Consider the following 13207-nt stretch of genomic DNA (forward strand, 5'->3'; position numbering starts at 1 on the left):
GTAAGGCTGATGCCATATTTGGCAAGTGTGTAAATACAAGGAAACACTGCATGGTCAGGCCTAGTGTCCTGATACACAAATGGAGGATATAGGCTGTTAATATCTTTTGGAACAAAACTTGTCTTTCGGTTGTACTGTTGTTTGAAAAACTTTATTGTAAAATATGTACATGTCAGCTTTTCTGTTAAATTTCTTTGAAAAACGATAATAAAAATACAATTATAAAAAAAAAAAAAAAGAACTTTATAGGCATGGAGGGGAACAATATAGGGATAGTTGTATTGCTGTATAAAAATGTTAGGTTATATTAACTAACAGGTTCTCTTTAAGAAGATTCTACATAGACTGGACCAGTATAGTCAATAAGACCCCAAACCAAATCCCGCACTATACATAGAGATGTGACTACCATAACATGGACAGTCTCAAGTCACCTTGACAGAGCTTTATTAGGAAGGATCTTACTGCCGTATTCAGCCGCTGGTGGCACAGGAACCAAAATGTCAATGGTTACTGGATTATCTAAGGCCTGAACCAACTTCTAGGTCAACGCTTGGCACCAATTGAAAGGGTATGGAACAAAACAGAACGTCTGCATCCGCTAAAGACCGTTTACTTTACTACATTATCAATCCATCTTGATAAGCCACCGGCTCACACAAAGACGGAGCTTAGGCCGGGATCCAAACCACACAGGGCTTGTTGAGTGACGCTATAAAAGGCGCCCAACACTGGCACACTTGATACCAGGCCGACTAAAGCAAACTGGAAGAACACGCTGTGAAAAGCATACACAGCTTGGCCAATATTGACTCTTACCAGCGCTCTGTCATTAACATACGATTACCAGGCAGGAGAGGACATTGCTGTCACCTCTATGGTAGATACACAAAGCGTTATCGCTCCCAGCTGCGCTCCTAGTACACAGCGGCACAACACAGAAAGTTATCCAAACTTTATAGACAAATATACTCAAGTCATGACGCCCAATCCCCATCCAAGTTACTAAAACTAGGTCATACTAGTCTAAAAAGGTCTCCTCAAGATGGACCTACAGAACATCTCAATCCAAAACCCATTGGTCATTATGTAGGGTTGGCCAACTTTTACCACAACACCTTTCTCTGAAGGCTTCTAATTAGATCTTGGGACATGATGGTGAGGACTTTCTAGACACAAGATCATTAGTTATCCATCATGATGAGGACTCTCTTGTAGATGAAGACTTAGAACATCTCAAAGGTTCTATGGATTAGGGTAGGACTTCTCCAACATCTTATATGGTCCTCAATAAAATTCATAGAGTTGGGTTTCTTCTCCATCAACTATCAGTATCCGCTCTTTGTATTCACACGTGAAGCCTTCTTCACTCCATCAGATCATCATAAAATTGGGAATTATCAATAAGGAACATGCATTTACTTCTCCACAGTAGTGTCAAGTCCACTGATCCATCTTGGCACGCTACACGAAGGTTGCAATGACAAAACTGAACTCATCTTTATAGCTCAGATAGTGCTAGATATTGGGCCTGGAGTGTTGGGACAAAGAAAATGGATTTATATTCCAGGATTGTAGCTTCTCCAAGTGAATTAGGGACATGCCCTCACACTGCTGTGCTCTTAAAGCCCCTTCTACACTGGCGTTTTTCACGCGCGAGTTCTGCGCGTGCATTTGACGCGCAGAACTTGCATTGCACTCTGTCCCATTGTATTCAATGGCTCTTTCTCCATTAGCGTTGTTTTTGACGCGCGTGCTTGCGTTCGTTTGCACGCGCACCAAAATCGCAGCATGCTCTATTTTTGCGAGTCACGCGCAATTTTCACGCCCCATTCAAGTCTATGGAGATGCATCAAGAACGCATTGCACTCGCAATCATTGCAAGTGCAATGCGAGTGCAATGCGTTTTAAACGTAAGGGTTGCTAGGTGACCAGAATAACAGTATTTCCCCTGCTCGCGAACGATCATTTAATTAAAAAAACACAGTGAAGAACAGTGAAGAATAGAATAAAACCAGTGAACACAGTGAAAACAGTGACCACAGGATCATTTAAGAGAAAAACACAGTGCAGATTAGATTACACATGTTCGGCACATCTGCTTACTTGTCGGGAGATACGCGCGGAACGTTTCGCCCAAAATAGCATGTGAAGAACAATATATATGTGTGAAGAACACATTGCAGATGTATTTAAACATCTGCAATGTGTTCTTCACACACATATATATTGTTCTTCACATGCTATTTTGTTCGCGCAGTTCCGCGCGTATCTCCCGACAAGTAAGCAGATGTGCCGAACATCTGTAATCTAATCTGCACTGTGTTTTTCTCTTAAATGATCCTGTGTTCACTGTGTTCACTGGTTTTATTCTATTCTTCACTGTTCTTCACATCTGCTAACTTGTCGGGAGATAATATACGCGCGGAACAGTGAAGAATAGATCGCAGATGTTTGCAACTTATCAGAAGACATTATTTTTTAATTAAATAACACATTTTAATCCCAAACCATGGTCCCTTTGAAAAATGCTCGATTCTCCCATTGACTCGCGCGTGAAAAATGCTCCGAAAACGCAAAAAAAACGCTAACAACACGCACGTGAAAAACGCAAAAACGCTAATTACTCCAAGGAAAAATGGAACAAAAACGCAGCCAAAAACGTCAGTTTTTCACGCATTGCACCCTGACGTGAAACGCAACGCTAGTGTGGAAGAGGCCTAACTCTCTACATTGACCTGCTCCAGAGCACCTAATGTCTGAATATTTAGCAGTGTGAGGACACAACTACACAATCATGGAATATAAATCCATATTCCACAGTCCTGCTGCTACTAACAACATATACTAAGTTACAATTACACAGATCTCTATGCATAATACCTAATACTGGCTGCAGAGAGAACAGAAGTGTGAGAACGCATTCCCAGTTACATTCCTGATATATAAATCCATATTTTAAAGTCCTCATACACCAATATATAATTATATATCTATCTGCAGAGAAATAAGAGCACAGCAGTGCGAGGACACCCTTGGAGAAGCTACAATCCTGGATGTAAATACACATTTCAAATTACAACTACTGCTACTAACACACAGAGCACAGCAGTGTGAGGACACACCACAACTTCCTTTGAAGAAGCTACAATCATGTATAATAAATGAATTTTTCACAGCCCTGCTTCTACTAACATACACAAGTAATGATTACACATCTCTCCAGGGACAAGGCACAACGCTTTCCCTTTTATATATTTTTACTCACGACTCTCCTGACGCTGGAGGTCTGTAGCCGCTCATCAATCTTCTTCACACGTGTTGGTCAGCCAATGTTCTTGACGCTGTCCTATAACTTACCTCGGCTGACCTTCGCGTCCCTCCTACTAACCCAGCAGGGTGCAACCTTTGTCACAATGCAGATTAGCAGAATTAACAATCCAATTGGTTCCGGATTAACGGAAATTGACAACATTTGTGAACAGATATTGTGACAGCAGAGGGATAGATATTCCATGATTCCGGGAATCTTGTCAATCCTCGGATTGTCTGTCATCCTCTAGGATACAAAGACAGATGGCTGGAGAGGCTGACCTCACGTCTCACAGCAACAAGCAAAATCCAGAGATATACATAGAGGCGCCCAAATATACCTCATCACTGATCTCTGAACCACTCGGCCATTTAACACTTCAGATCCTGAGGGGAGATATATGATCCTACGGATATGACTGACAGCGAGGACCACCCGCAGTACAGGGGTCCGGCCGCCGCCAACGTATACAGCAGATTTATTTTTAGGAAATATGAGGTGAAAATAACAGATGCTAAATTCAGAGCGGAACAAAAAAGGAAGTAATTTTTTTTTTTTACTTTTCAGAAACCACAAATGTCTACTTATCCGTAGGATTTACTTCCCACACAAGGTGCAAAAGGGCAGAGCCGATAGTAAAAGCCACAAAAACCACAGAACGGCTTTAAATAGTCTCCACCTCATCCCGATGCCCCAATATAAGAGCATCTACCTCAGAGAGATGGAATACTGTACACCATATTCCAGATGACTAGCTGCTCCAGGATCGTCTTTCCACACCCGGCTATATAAAACCTCATCGTGCCTCGCTATGGCCGCATTCATATTAGGACAAGCTATAGCAATGGCTGCCATACAGCTACAAGTACTAAAAGATACATTACTATACAGTACTTGTAACAATTATAACCATTAAGAGGAAATCCTAAAGTGACTAAGGAGTCTATGGGACTGTGGAGAGTATAGGACAGTGGTGGCGGACCGGTGGCACTCGGAGCCCTCTCTATGGGCACCTGCGCCATCACCCCAGCACAGGGCTGAAGGTCTCCTAGGACCCTGGAAGGAAGCCACAATGATAATCCATCTTCTCCTTCTTTCTACTGTATTGGTGTCCTCAGGGGCCTATACAATTTAAACCTGTGACAGAGCAGGGAGTAATAAGTTACTGCTTAAATTGCCACTTTGCAAAAAATACCTGAGTTTTGGTTGTAGTTGGGCACTTAGCGTCTAAAAGGTTTACCATCACTAGTATAGGAGTTTGAGGAGAATTGTGGGAATCAATAGAGGGAAAAGAATCGGACATCAGTTGTGCCGAATCCCTCTAGATGGAATCCCAAACTGGGTCAAGGATGGACACAGACAGGGCTGGCGGTGGGAGCCGACTATGGAAATGGGTATGGAGGGAAGAGCTAGGGACACACCGATAGCCAGAGAGAGTTGTAGAGAACAAGGGTAAGAGCCCACCTTAAGATAAGGGGTGGGAGTTGGAAGCAAAACGAGAGTGGCTATGGCTGCTGATAGTAAGACAAGGAAAGTGGCAAGAACAACAAATTAGATAAAGACCGCTGCGCTGGCTGCCTACAGTAATGAGGGGGAAATGTACAGGAAAACTGGGGTGGCAGTGGGAGTTGGGAAATGGGGATGATGGTTAAAGCCGATGAGACGGCCAGAGGGGAGAGGGGCGCCCGAGGGACCCGGACAGCAAGAGGGGAGAGGGGCGCCCGAGGGGCCCGGACAGCCAGAGGGGAGAGGGGCGCCCGAGGGACCCGGACAGCCAGAGGGGAGAGGGGCGCCCGAGGGACCCGGACAGCCAGAGGGGAGAGGGGCGCCCGAGGGACCCGGACAGCCAGAGGGGAGAGGGGCGCCCGAGGGACCCGGACAGCCAGAGGGGAGAGGGGCGCCCGAGGGACCCGGACAGCCAGAGGGGAGAGGGGCGCCCGAGGGACCCGGACAGCCAGAGGGGAGAGGGGCGCCCGAGGGACCCGGACAGCCAGAGGGGAGAGGGGCGCCCGAGGGACCCGGACAGCCAGAGGGGAGAGGGGCGCCCGAGGGACCCGGACAGCCAGAGGGGAGAGGGGCGCCCGAGGGACCCAGACAGCCAGAGGGGAGAGGGGCGCCCGAGGGACCCAGACAGCCAGAGGGGAGAGGGGCGCCCGAGGGACCCAGACAGCCAGAGGGGAGAGGGGCGCCCGAGGGACCCAGACAGCCAGAGGGGAGAGGGGCGCCAAAGGGGCCCGGACAGCCAGAGGGGAGAGGGGCGCCAAAGGGGCCCGGACAGCCAGAGGGGAGAGGGGCGCCAAAGGGGCCCGGACAGCCAGAGGGGAGAGGGGCGCCCGAGGGACCCGGACAGCCAGAGGGGAGAGGGGCGCCCGAGGGGCCCGGACAGCCAGAGGGGAGAGGGGCGCCCGAGGGGCCCGGACAGCCAGAGGGGAGAGGGGCGCCCGAGGGGCCCGGACAGCCAGAGGGGAGAGGGGCGCCCGAGGGGCCCGGACAGCCAGAGGGGAGAGGGGCGCCCGAGGGGCCCGGACAGCCAGAGGGGAGAGGGGCGCCAAAGGGGCCCGGACAGCCAGAGGGGAGAGGGGCGCCAAAGGGGCCCGGACAGCCAGAGGGGAGAGGGGCGCCAAAGGGGCCCGGACAGCCAGAGGGGAGAGGGGCGCCAAAGGGGCCCGGACAGCCAGAGGGGAGAGGGGCGCCAAAGGGGCCCGGACAGCCAGAGGGGAGAGGGGCGCCAAAGGGGCCCGGACAGCCAGAGGGGAGAGGGGCGCCAAAGGGGCCCGGACAGCCAGAGGGGAGAGGGGCGCCAAAGGGGCCCGGACAGCCAGAGGGGAGAGGGGCGCCAAAGGGGCCCGGACAGCCAGAGGGGAGAGGGGCGCCAAAGGGGCCCGGACAGCCAGAGGGGAGAGGGGCGCCAAAGGGGCCCGGACAGCCAGAGGGGAGAGGGGCGCCAAAGGGGCCCGGACAGCCAGAGGGGAGAGGGGCGCCAAAGGGGCCCGGACAGCCAGAGGGGAGAGGGGCGCCAAAGGGGCCCGGACAGCCAGAGGGGAGAGGGGCGCCAAAGGGGCCCGGACAGCCAGAGGGGATAGGGGCGCCAAAGGGGCCCGGACAGCCAGAGGGGAGAAGGGCGCCCGAGGGACCCAGACAGCCAGAGGGGAGAGGGGCGCCCGAGGGACCCAGACAGCCAGAAGGGAGAGGGGCGCCCGAGGGACCCAGACAGCCAGAGGGGAGAGGGGCGCCCGAGGGACCCGGACAGCCAGAGGGGAGAGGGGCGCCCGAGGGGCCCGGACAGCCAGAGGGGAGAGGGGCGCCAAAGGGGCCCGGACAGCCAGAGGGGAGAGGGGCGCCAAAGGGGCCCGGACAGCCAGAGGGGAGAGGGGCGCCAAAGGGGCCCGGACAGCCAGAGGGGAGAGGGGCGCCAAAGGGGCCCGGACAGCCAGAGGGGAGAGGGGCGCCAAAGGGGCCCGGACAGCCAGAGGGGAGAGGGGCGCCAAAGGGGCCCGGACAGCCAGAGGGGAGAGGGGCGCCAAAGGGGCCCGGACAGCCAGAGGGGAGAGGGGCGCCAAAGGGGCCCGGACAGCCAGAGGGGAGAGGGGCGCCAAAGGGGCCCGGACAGCCAGAGGGGAGAGGGGCGCCAAAGGGGCCCGGACAGCCAGAGGGGAGAGGGGCGCCCGAGGGACCCAGACAGCCAGAGGGGAGAGGGGCACCCGAGGGACCCAGACAGCCAGAAGGGAGAGGGGCGCCCGAGGGACCCAGACAGCCAGAGGGGAGAGGAGCGCCCGAGGGACCCAGACAGCCAGAGGGGAGAGGGGCGCCAAAGGGGCCCGGACAGCCAGAGGGGAGAGGGGCGCCAAAGGGGCCCGGACAGCCAGAGGGGAGAGGGGCGCCCGAGGGACCCGGACAGCCAGAGGGGAGAGGGGCGCCCGAGGGACCCGGACAGCCAGAGGGGAGAGGGGCGCCCGAGGGACCCGGACAGCCAGAGGGGAGAGGGGCGCCAAAGGGGCCCGGACAGCCAGAGGGGAGAGGGGCGCCAAAGGGGCCCGGACAGCCAGAGGGGAGAGGGGCGCCAAAGGGGCCCGGACAGCCAGAGGGGAGAGGGGCGCCAAAGGGGCCCGGACAGCCAGAGGGGAGAGGGGCGCCCGAGGGACCCAGACAGCCATAGGGGAGCTGGGCGCCCGAGGGACCCAGACAACCAGAGGGGAGAGGGGCACCCGGGGGACCCAGACAGCCAGAGGGGAGAGGGGCGCCCGAGGGACCCAGACAGCCAGAGGGGAGAAGAGCGCCCGAGGGACCCAGACAGCCAGAGGGGAGAGGGGCGCCAAAGGGGCCCGGACAGCCAGAGGGGAGAGGGGCGCCCGAGGGACCCGGACAGCCAGAGGGGAGAGGGGCGCCCGAGGGACCCGGACAGCCAGAGGGGAGAGGGGCGCCCGAGGCACCCGGACAGCCAGAGGGGAGAGGGGCGCCCGAGGCACCCGGACAGCCAGAGGGGAGAGGGGCGCCAAAGGGGCCCGGACAGCCAGAGGGGAGAGGGGCGCCAAAGGGGCCCGGACAGCCAGAGGGGAGAGGGGCGCCAAAGGGACCCAGACAGCCAGAGGGGAGAGGGGCGCCTGAGGGACCCAGACAGCCAGAGGGGGTGGGCCGCCCGAGGGACCCAGACAGCCAGCGTAGGGAAGGAGCCGACAGCAGAGGGGTTGGGGCGCCTGAGGGACCTGGAAGCCAGAAGGGAGAGTGATAATCTATCAAAGTACTCATATCCTTGTTGTTACCAGGATAAATAATGGATTTACGGGGATATGCACATGAACAGCCTCCAGGACGCCCCGAGCTCATGCAAAGCGCACAGTCCATGACACCGCACTCAATACATGGCAAGTGACGGATAAATATTTAATGGTAATCAATAGCCAATCTAGTTGTCACTAATTTCACTAAATTATCAATGACGAATGATTTAGTCGTAATATGTATCCAATGCCATGAATCTATCGTCTGACTAATTTTCATGAGCGTCCAGCCTCCCCAGAGAGCACAGAGCTGATTACAGAATATAGAAACTTTTGAAACCAATTCATGTCAAATTACAGAAAGTTAGAAAACTTCAAAATTGGGTTAAAATGGAACATCCACTGCTGAAGAACCCACAAAGTTCCTACCAGAGCAGCCCACTTCTACAACCCCCAGGGTCCAGATCACATGATCGCCACCCACCTGCCTGCACCCTCTACTATTCCTAGGGTGTAAGAATTCAGCGCAGTTACATTGTAGCTATGGACACAGTGGTGATCCTGCCTTTACTACGCACACAGCTCCTATGCTGATCTATGTGTTGCCACGAATACAGACTACAAAACAAACCCTATGTAGTCAGATCCTCCAATCACAATCCATTCTGTACTACTGATGTATTATACCAAATAATAAAGATAAATAGTAGCAACACATGAGCACAGAACAAACTGCACACAGCGCTTGTTTGTAGTCTGTAACCATGGAGAAGCATAAACCTTCCTGGGAGCCACATACGCAGAGCAGAAAATGCTATTTTAATCAAAACCTTATTCTATGCATGGATAAACCTGGCAGCAGAAATCTTCACTATTACACAGTTTATGAGATCAATTTCTGCTGACAGGTTCCCCTTTGAATGTTTCGCTGTAACATCTGTGCTGCAATCCAAGGGAATCCACATCTTGTACAGAAAAGCAAAGGCGGAAAAAGTACATTCCCTTAAAATAAGGGTTACAATTCTGACTGTGGGGTGTATATTAGTGCCTGGCAGCAGACATGGCACCTATACAATGTTCTGCACATGTAATGTCTATAGGCACCAGGCTGGCATCACATATAGCAGCATACAGCATGCATTCCAGCATATAAGACCCCCCTGTCACATTACCAGCTCCTGCTCCACCAGCTCCATGTAAAAGTCACATAGCACCCACCCCTGGCAGTGCCCAGCAGCACCCCCAGCCTGCCAGCTGCTGCACCCACACACACTGCACACTGTATATGCCTCCTACCTCCAGATCCGGCCTCAGTGTAGAGGATAATCCTCCATGTCCAGCCCCAGCCCCGGTCTCTCCGGTGTCTCTCACACTCGGGGACTCTGATTTGCAGCCATAAAGCAGATTAGCACAGCACGGCATTCACATCGATGCGCTCTGCGATCCCTAACAAAGCCTGACTCAGACAAGACGAGGCGAGTGCGACGCACTGCGCAGCTCGCTCGCATTGGTTCCTGGAAGAGCGGGGATGTCAATCATAGTGAAGGGGCGGGGATTAGCGTTGGGTCTTAAAGGCGCCGACACAGAGAACACTGGAACACTGATGTGTGAAGTTAAAAGGCATTTCCATACATAATATTCATATAGTATAATGTTAAATAGTGTAAATAATGTCGCTTGTTATTAATAGTTTGTCACGGGGACTTGTGTAAGAGGGTTGTATGATCAAATATTTTTTAATTATTATTAAAAAAAAATAAACCTTTTTAGTCACTTACCTTCTGCGTACGCTCCTGCATGATCACTTGGAATCTGCTCAATTGCCATGGTTAGCATTTACTAATCCTAAGGTTATTGTGCTCTTTACATGGGATGCTGTGTTCTTCTATCTGTGTCAGTCCCTTAGGCTGCGGTCACACGTAGGGTTTTGAGCGCGTTTTTGGGCCGCTTTTAAAAACACACGCGTTTTTGACCAGTTTTAATTAAGATAATTGGTAAAACCTGTCAAATCAGATGCGTTTTTTAACGCAAGCGGCTTTTGAAGGACTCCTTAAAAACGGGCCAAAAACGCTTTAAAAACACCACGTGTAACCGCAGCCTTCAGGGCGCGTTCACACGTTGCGTTTTGACCTGCGTTTTCATTGCGTTTGAAACGCATATACAACAGCTGAGGAGGGGCGATTTGCCTAATTACATCACTGTTAACATTTCCGTTTACAAAATTCATGTGTTAACATTGTGTTTACAAACGTAAACGGTAATGTAATTAGGCAAATCACCTCTCATCAGCTGTTGTATATGCGTTTCAAACGCAATGAAAACGCGACAAAAACGCAACGTGTGAACGTGCCCTCAAATTAGTCAGTACTCCCTTTATTCAATTCCTGGAAAAAATCTCTTTAAGGCTGTAGTCACACAGGGGGCATGTGCGTTCGGCCCGAGAACCGCCCCCTGTGCGCTAGCGTTGCGTTATGAACGGACGCCTAGTGGTACGTGTGACCACGGCCTAAGGCCTCATGCACCCGACCGTCTGGGGGATGTATTTACGGCCATTGGCTTGTGGCTATGGTGCCCAGGCTCAGCCTTCTCGATCTTTGCCTATATCGACGACCGTGCAGCTACTATTTTCTATTGAGAGGGGTGGGGATGAGCAGCGTTCACCCCCTCCTCTTATGCCGTACGCCATCTATGCCTGCCTGGCACGCCCGTTGCGCATCCATTGTGTTTTGTCCTGTTTTTCTTCCGTTTGGTCTCCGCGTCCGCCAAAAACCTGGATTCCCAGTCTCATCGGTGAAAAAAAAAAAGGACCTGTCATCAGTTCTTTTGCGGACCCATAAACTTCCGTGTTCCGCATCAGTGCTACATGTGACCGCAAGTGATCGGTACCTGCTGTGTACGACTGCTGTGGTAAGAGGATTGGTAAGGTTGCCGTCACATGTACACGTACAAACGTATCGCTAGCGTATGGGGGGGGCCTTGCTCTGATTGGTAACCAGAACCCGCTGCATTGCATTGAAATAATGCAACAATATACACCATGCATGGAGGATATGTTGGGGGGAATTTATTATGGACTTTCAAATGGAAAAATGGCAAACAGTTTTTTCCATGCTGCGCCTCTTGTACCTTATTTATGAAGTGTCGGTGCCAAAACTGTGCTTTTCCAATACTTACAACTTTCTTTTTTTGAGTCCAAAATTCTGGTGCCGCTTGTAAATCCGACACTTTTTTAGCGCCTCTATTTTTCCAACTCGTTTTGAGGCGCAATTTTTGGCACACAATTAGAGCAGGTAAAAGCTTGACTAGGGAGTTCTATTTCACCTTCATAAATGGGGAGACAGTTCTAAACATTTTTGTTTGTGCGCCAAATCATGGATCCCTTGCCCTACAAACTTACATCCCACTGAGGGCGCTTTCACACAATGCGTTGCGTCGCATTTTTTTATGTGCTTTTAAAGCATTCCAAAGGCTTCAGCCTTGATCACATGCTGTGGTTACATTGGGGCTCATTTACTAAGGGTGCGAATCGCGCATTTCCGTCGGGTTTCACGAATATTTCCGATTTGCACCGAATTGCCCCGGGATTTTGGCGCACACGATGGCATTGCGGCGCACCGGCTTTCATGCGACAGAAATCAGGGGGCGTGGCGGTCGTAAAACCTGACGGATTCGGAAAAAACGCAGAATTAAAAAAAAAAATTGTGTCGCAAGAATAGCACTCACATGCACCAGGAAGAAGCAGGTCAAATCCGGCGGACTTCAGCGCAGCTGCGACACCTGGTGGACATCGGGCGCACAACCTAAGTGAATCCTGGCAGAACCCGAATCAACGTCGGACAACGCGCCGCGGGATTGAGAATGGACCGGGTAATTAAATGTGCCCCATTGTGTTTTAGCAGAAACACAAGATAACCTTAGCATATGTTCAAGGCTGAAGCCTTTGGAATGCGCCAAAAATGCATAAAAAAAGTGACGCAACGCATCGTGTGAATTCGCCCTGAAAAATTTAGCACGTTTCCTGCACCACCCTGCGCCTAAATTAATAAATGCCTGACATTATATTTGTGGTCTCTGATCCCAACCAGTCCCAGGATGTTCTGGTTCAGCAAATCCCATGACTTTGGTGCTGTAACGCGGTGCGTTCATGGACTGTTCTTGGGTTTCGTTTTTGTATGTTTACCATGCGTTTGAATACTGTATTAACATTTTTACAGCTACTTAAACTTCCACAAATGAAAACGTATGGTAAACATGCAAAAAACGCTTGCTTTTTCAGTGTATTTAAAAACGTACCAAGAATGGTTCAAGAACGCACCGTGTGACAGCGCCTTCCGCATCCAACCACATAACGACTGCATTAATTACTGACAGTACCTAAGTGTTCATGTACAATTAAAGATACACCTAGTATTAGGGATAGTTGTGACTATCCATTAATGTTGACCATTAATCACCTCTATTGCATAGTATTTCCAATAATGTCCTCGGCTGTCTGGGCAGGGAAAATCGTTATTTTTAGGGCCACGAGTTTAATTAAATTGCTAGAAAAGCAAGAATGTGCATTGATGGAAATAAATTACAATTAATAAGGTGATGATGTCACAGTCAATACGTTGTCTAAGGTTTCTCATTCGAGGGCGACAAAAGAAATGGGTAGACACAGGTGGTAAAATATGTTGATACTTTACTAACGAGAGGCGCTTCCGCTTTACGGTTACAAAGTCTGACAAGAGGCAACTGAATATTGGTTTCAGTGTCTCGATCTAGTGGTCCTCTGTTGTAACACACTGACGCTGTATGAGGTGGACTGTGACTGATGCCGGGACCCGACAGTAATGGCTGGGGCAGTGCACTCCCATTACCATTGCTCAGTGGCGTAACTAGAAGCTGATGGGCCCCGGTGCAAAGACTGTGCCAGGCCCCGACTATAATGTATGGTTTATAGTAATAGTCTTCTCATATGGGAAAGTGATACTATAAGGGCCCCCTAAACCTCTTGGGCCCGGGTGCGACCGCAACCTTTGCACCCCCTCAAGTTACGCCGCTGCCATTGCTGCTGGCATTGAGTAGACATCCTCACAATCCTTATGGCACCATCGCATTGCACTACAGCCAAGCGCAGGTGTATGTATGGCAGCGGCTAAGGATGCCAGTCACTACAATGCCTATAATTGGA

The 13207-nt window shown here is 51.3% G+C and overlaps 1 protein-coding gene across 1 annotated transcript in view; it reads right to left on the reverse strand.

Annotated features, from left to right (window-relative positions):
* LARGE2 (LARGE xylosyl- and glucuronyltransferase 2) overlaps positions 1-9504 on the reverse strand; it is a 35612-nt gene extending 26108 nt beyond the window's left edge. Inside the window, exon 1 of the mRNA XM_072118820.1 lies at positions 9328-9504. The gene's annotated coding sequence lies outside the window, so the exon portion shown is untranslated. The remainder of the gene's footprint in view (positions 1-9327) is intronic.
* Positions 9505-13207: the final 3703 nt, after the last annotated feature.

This window comes from Engystomops pustulosus, chromosome 7 (genome assembly GCF_040894005.1).
Source record: "Engystomops pustulosus chromosome 7, aEngPut4.maternal, whole genome shotgun sequence".
NCBI classification, from domain to species: Eukaryota; Metazoa; Chordata; class Amphibia; order Anura; family Leptodactylidae; genus Engystomops; species Engystomops pustulosus.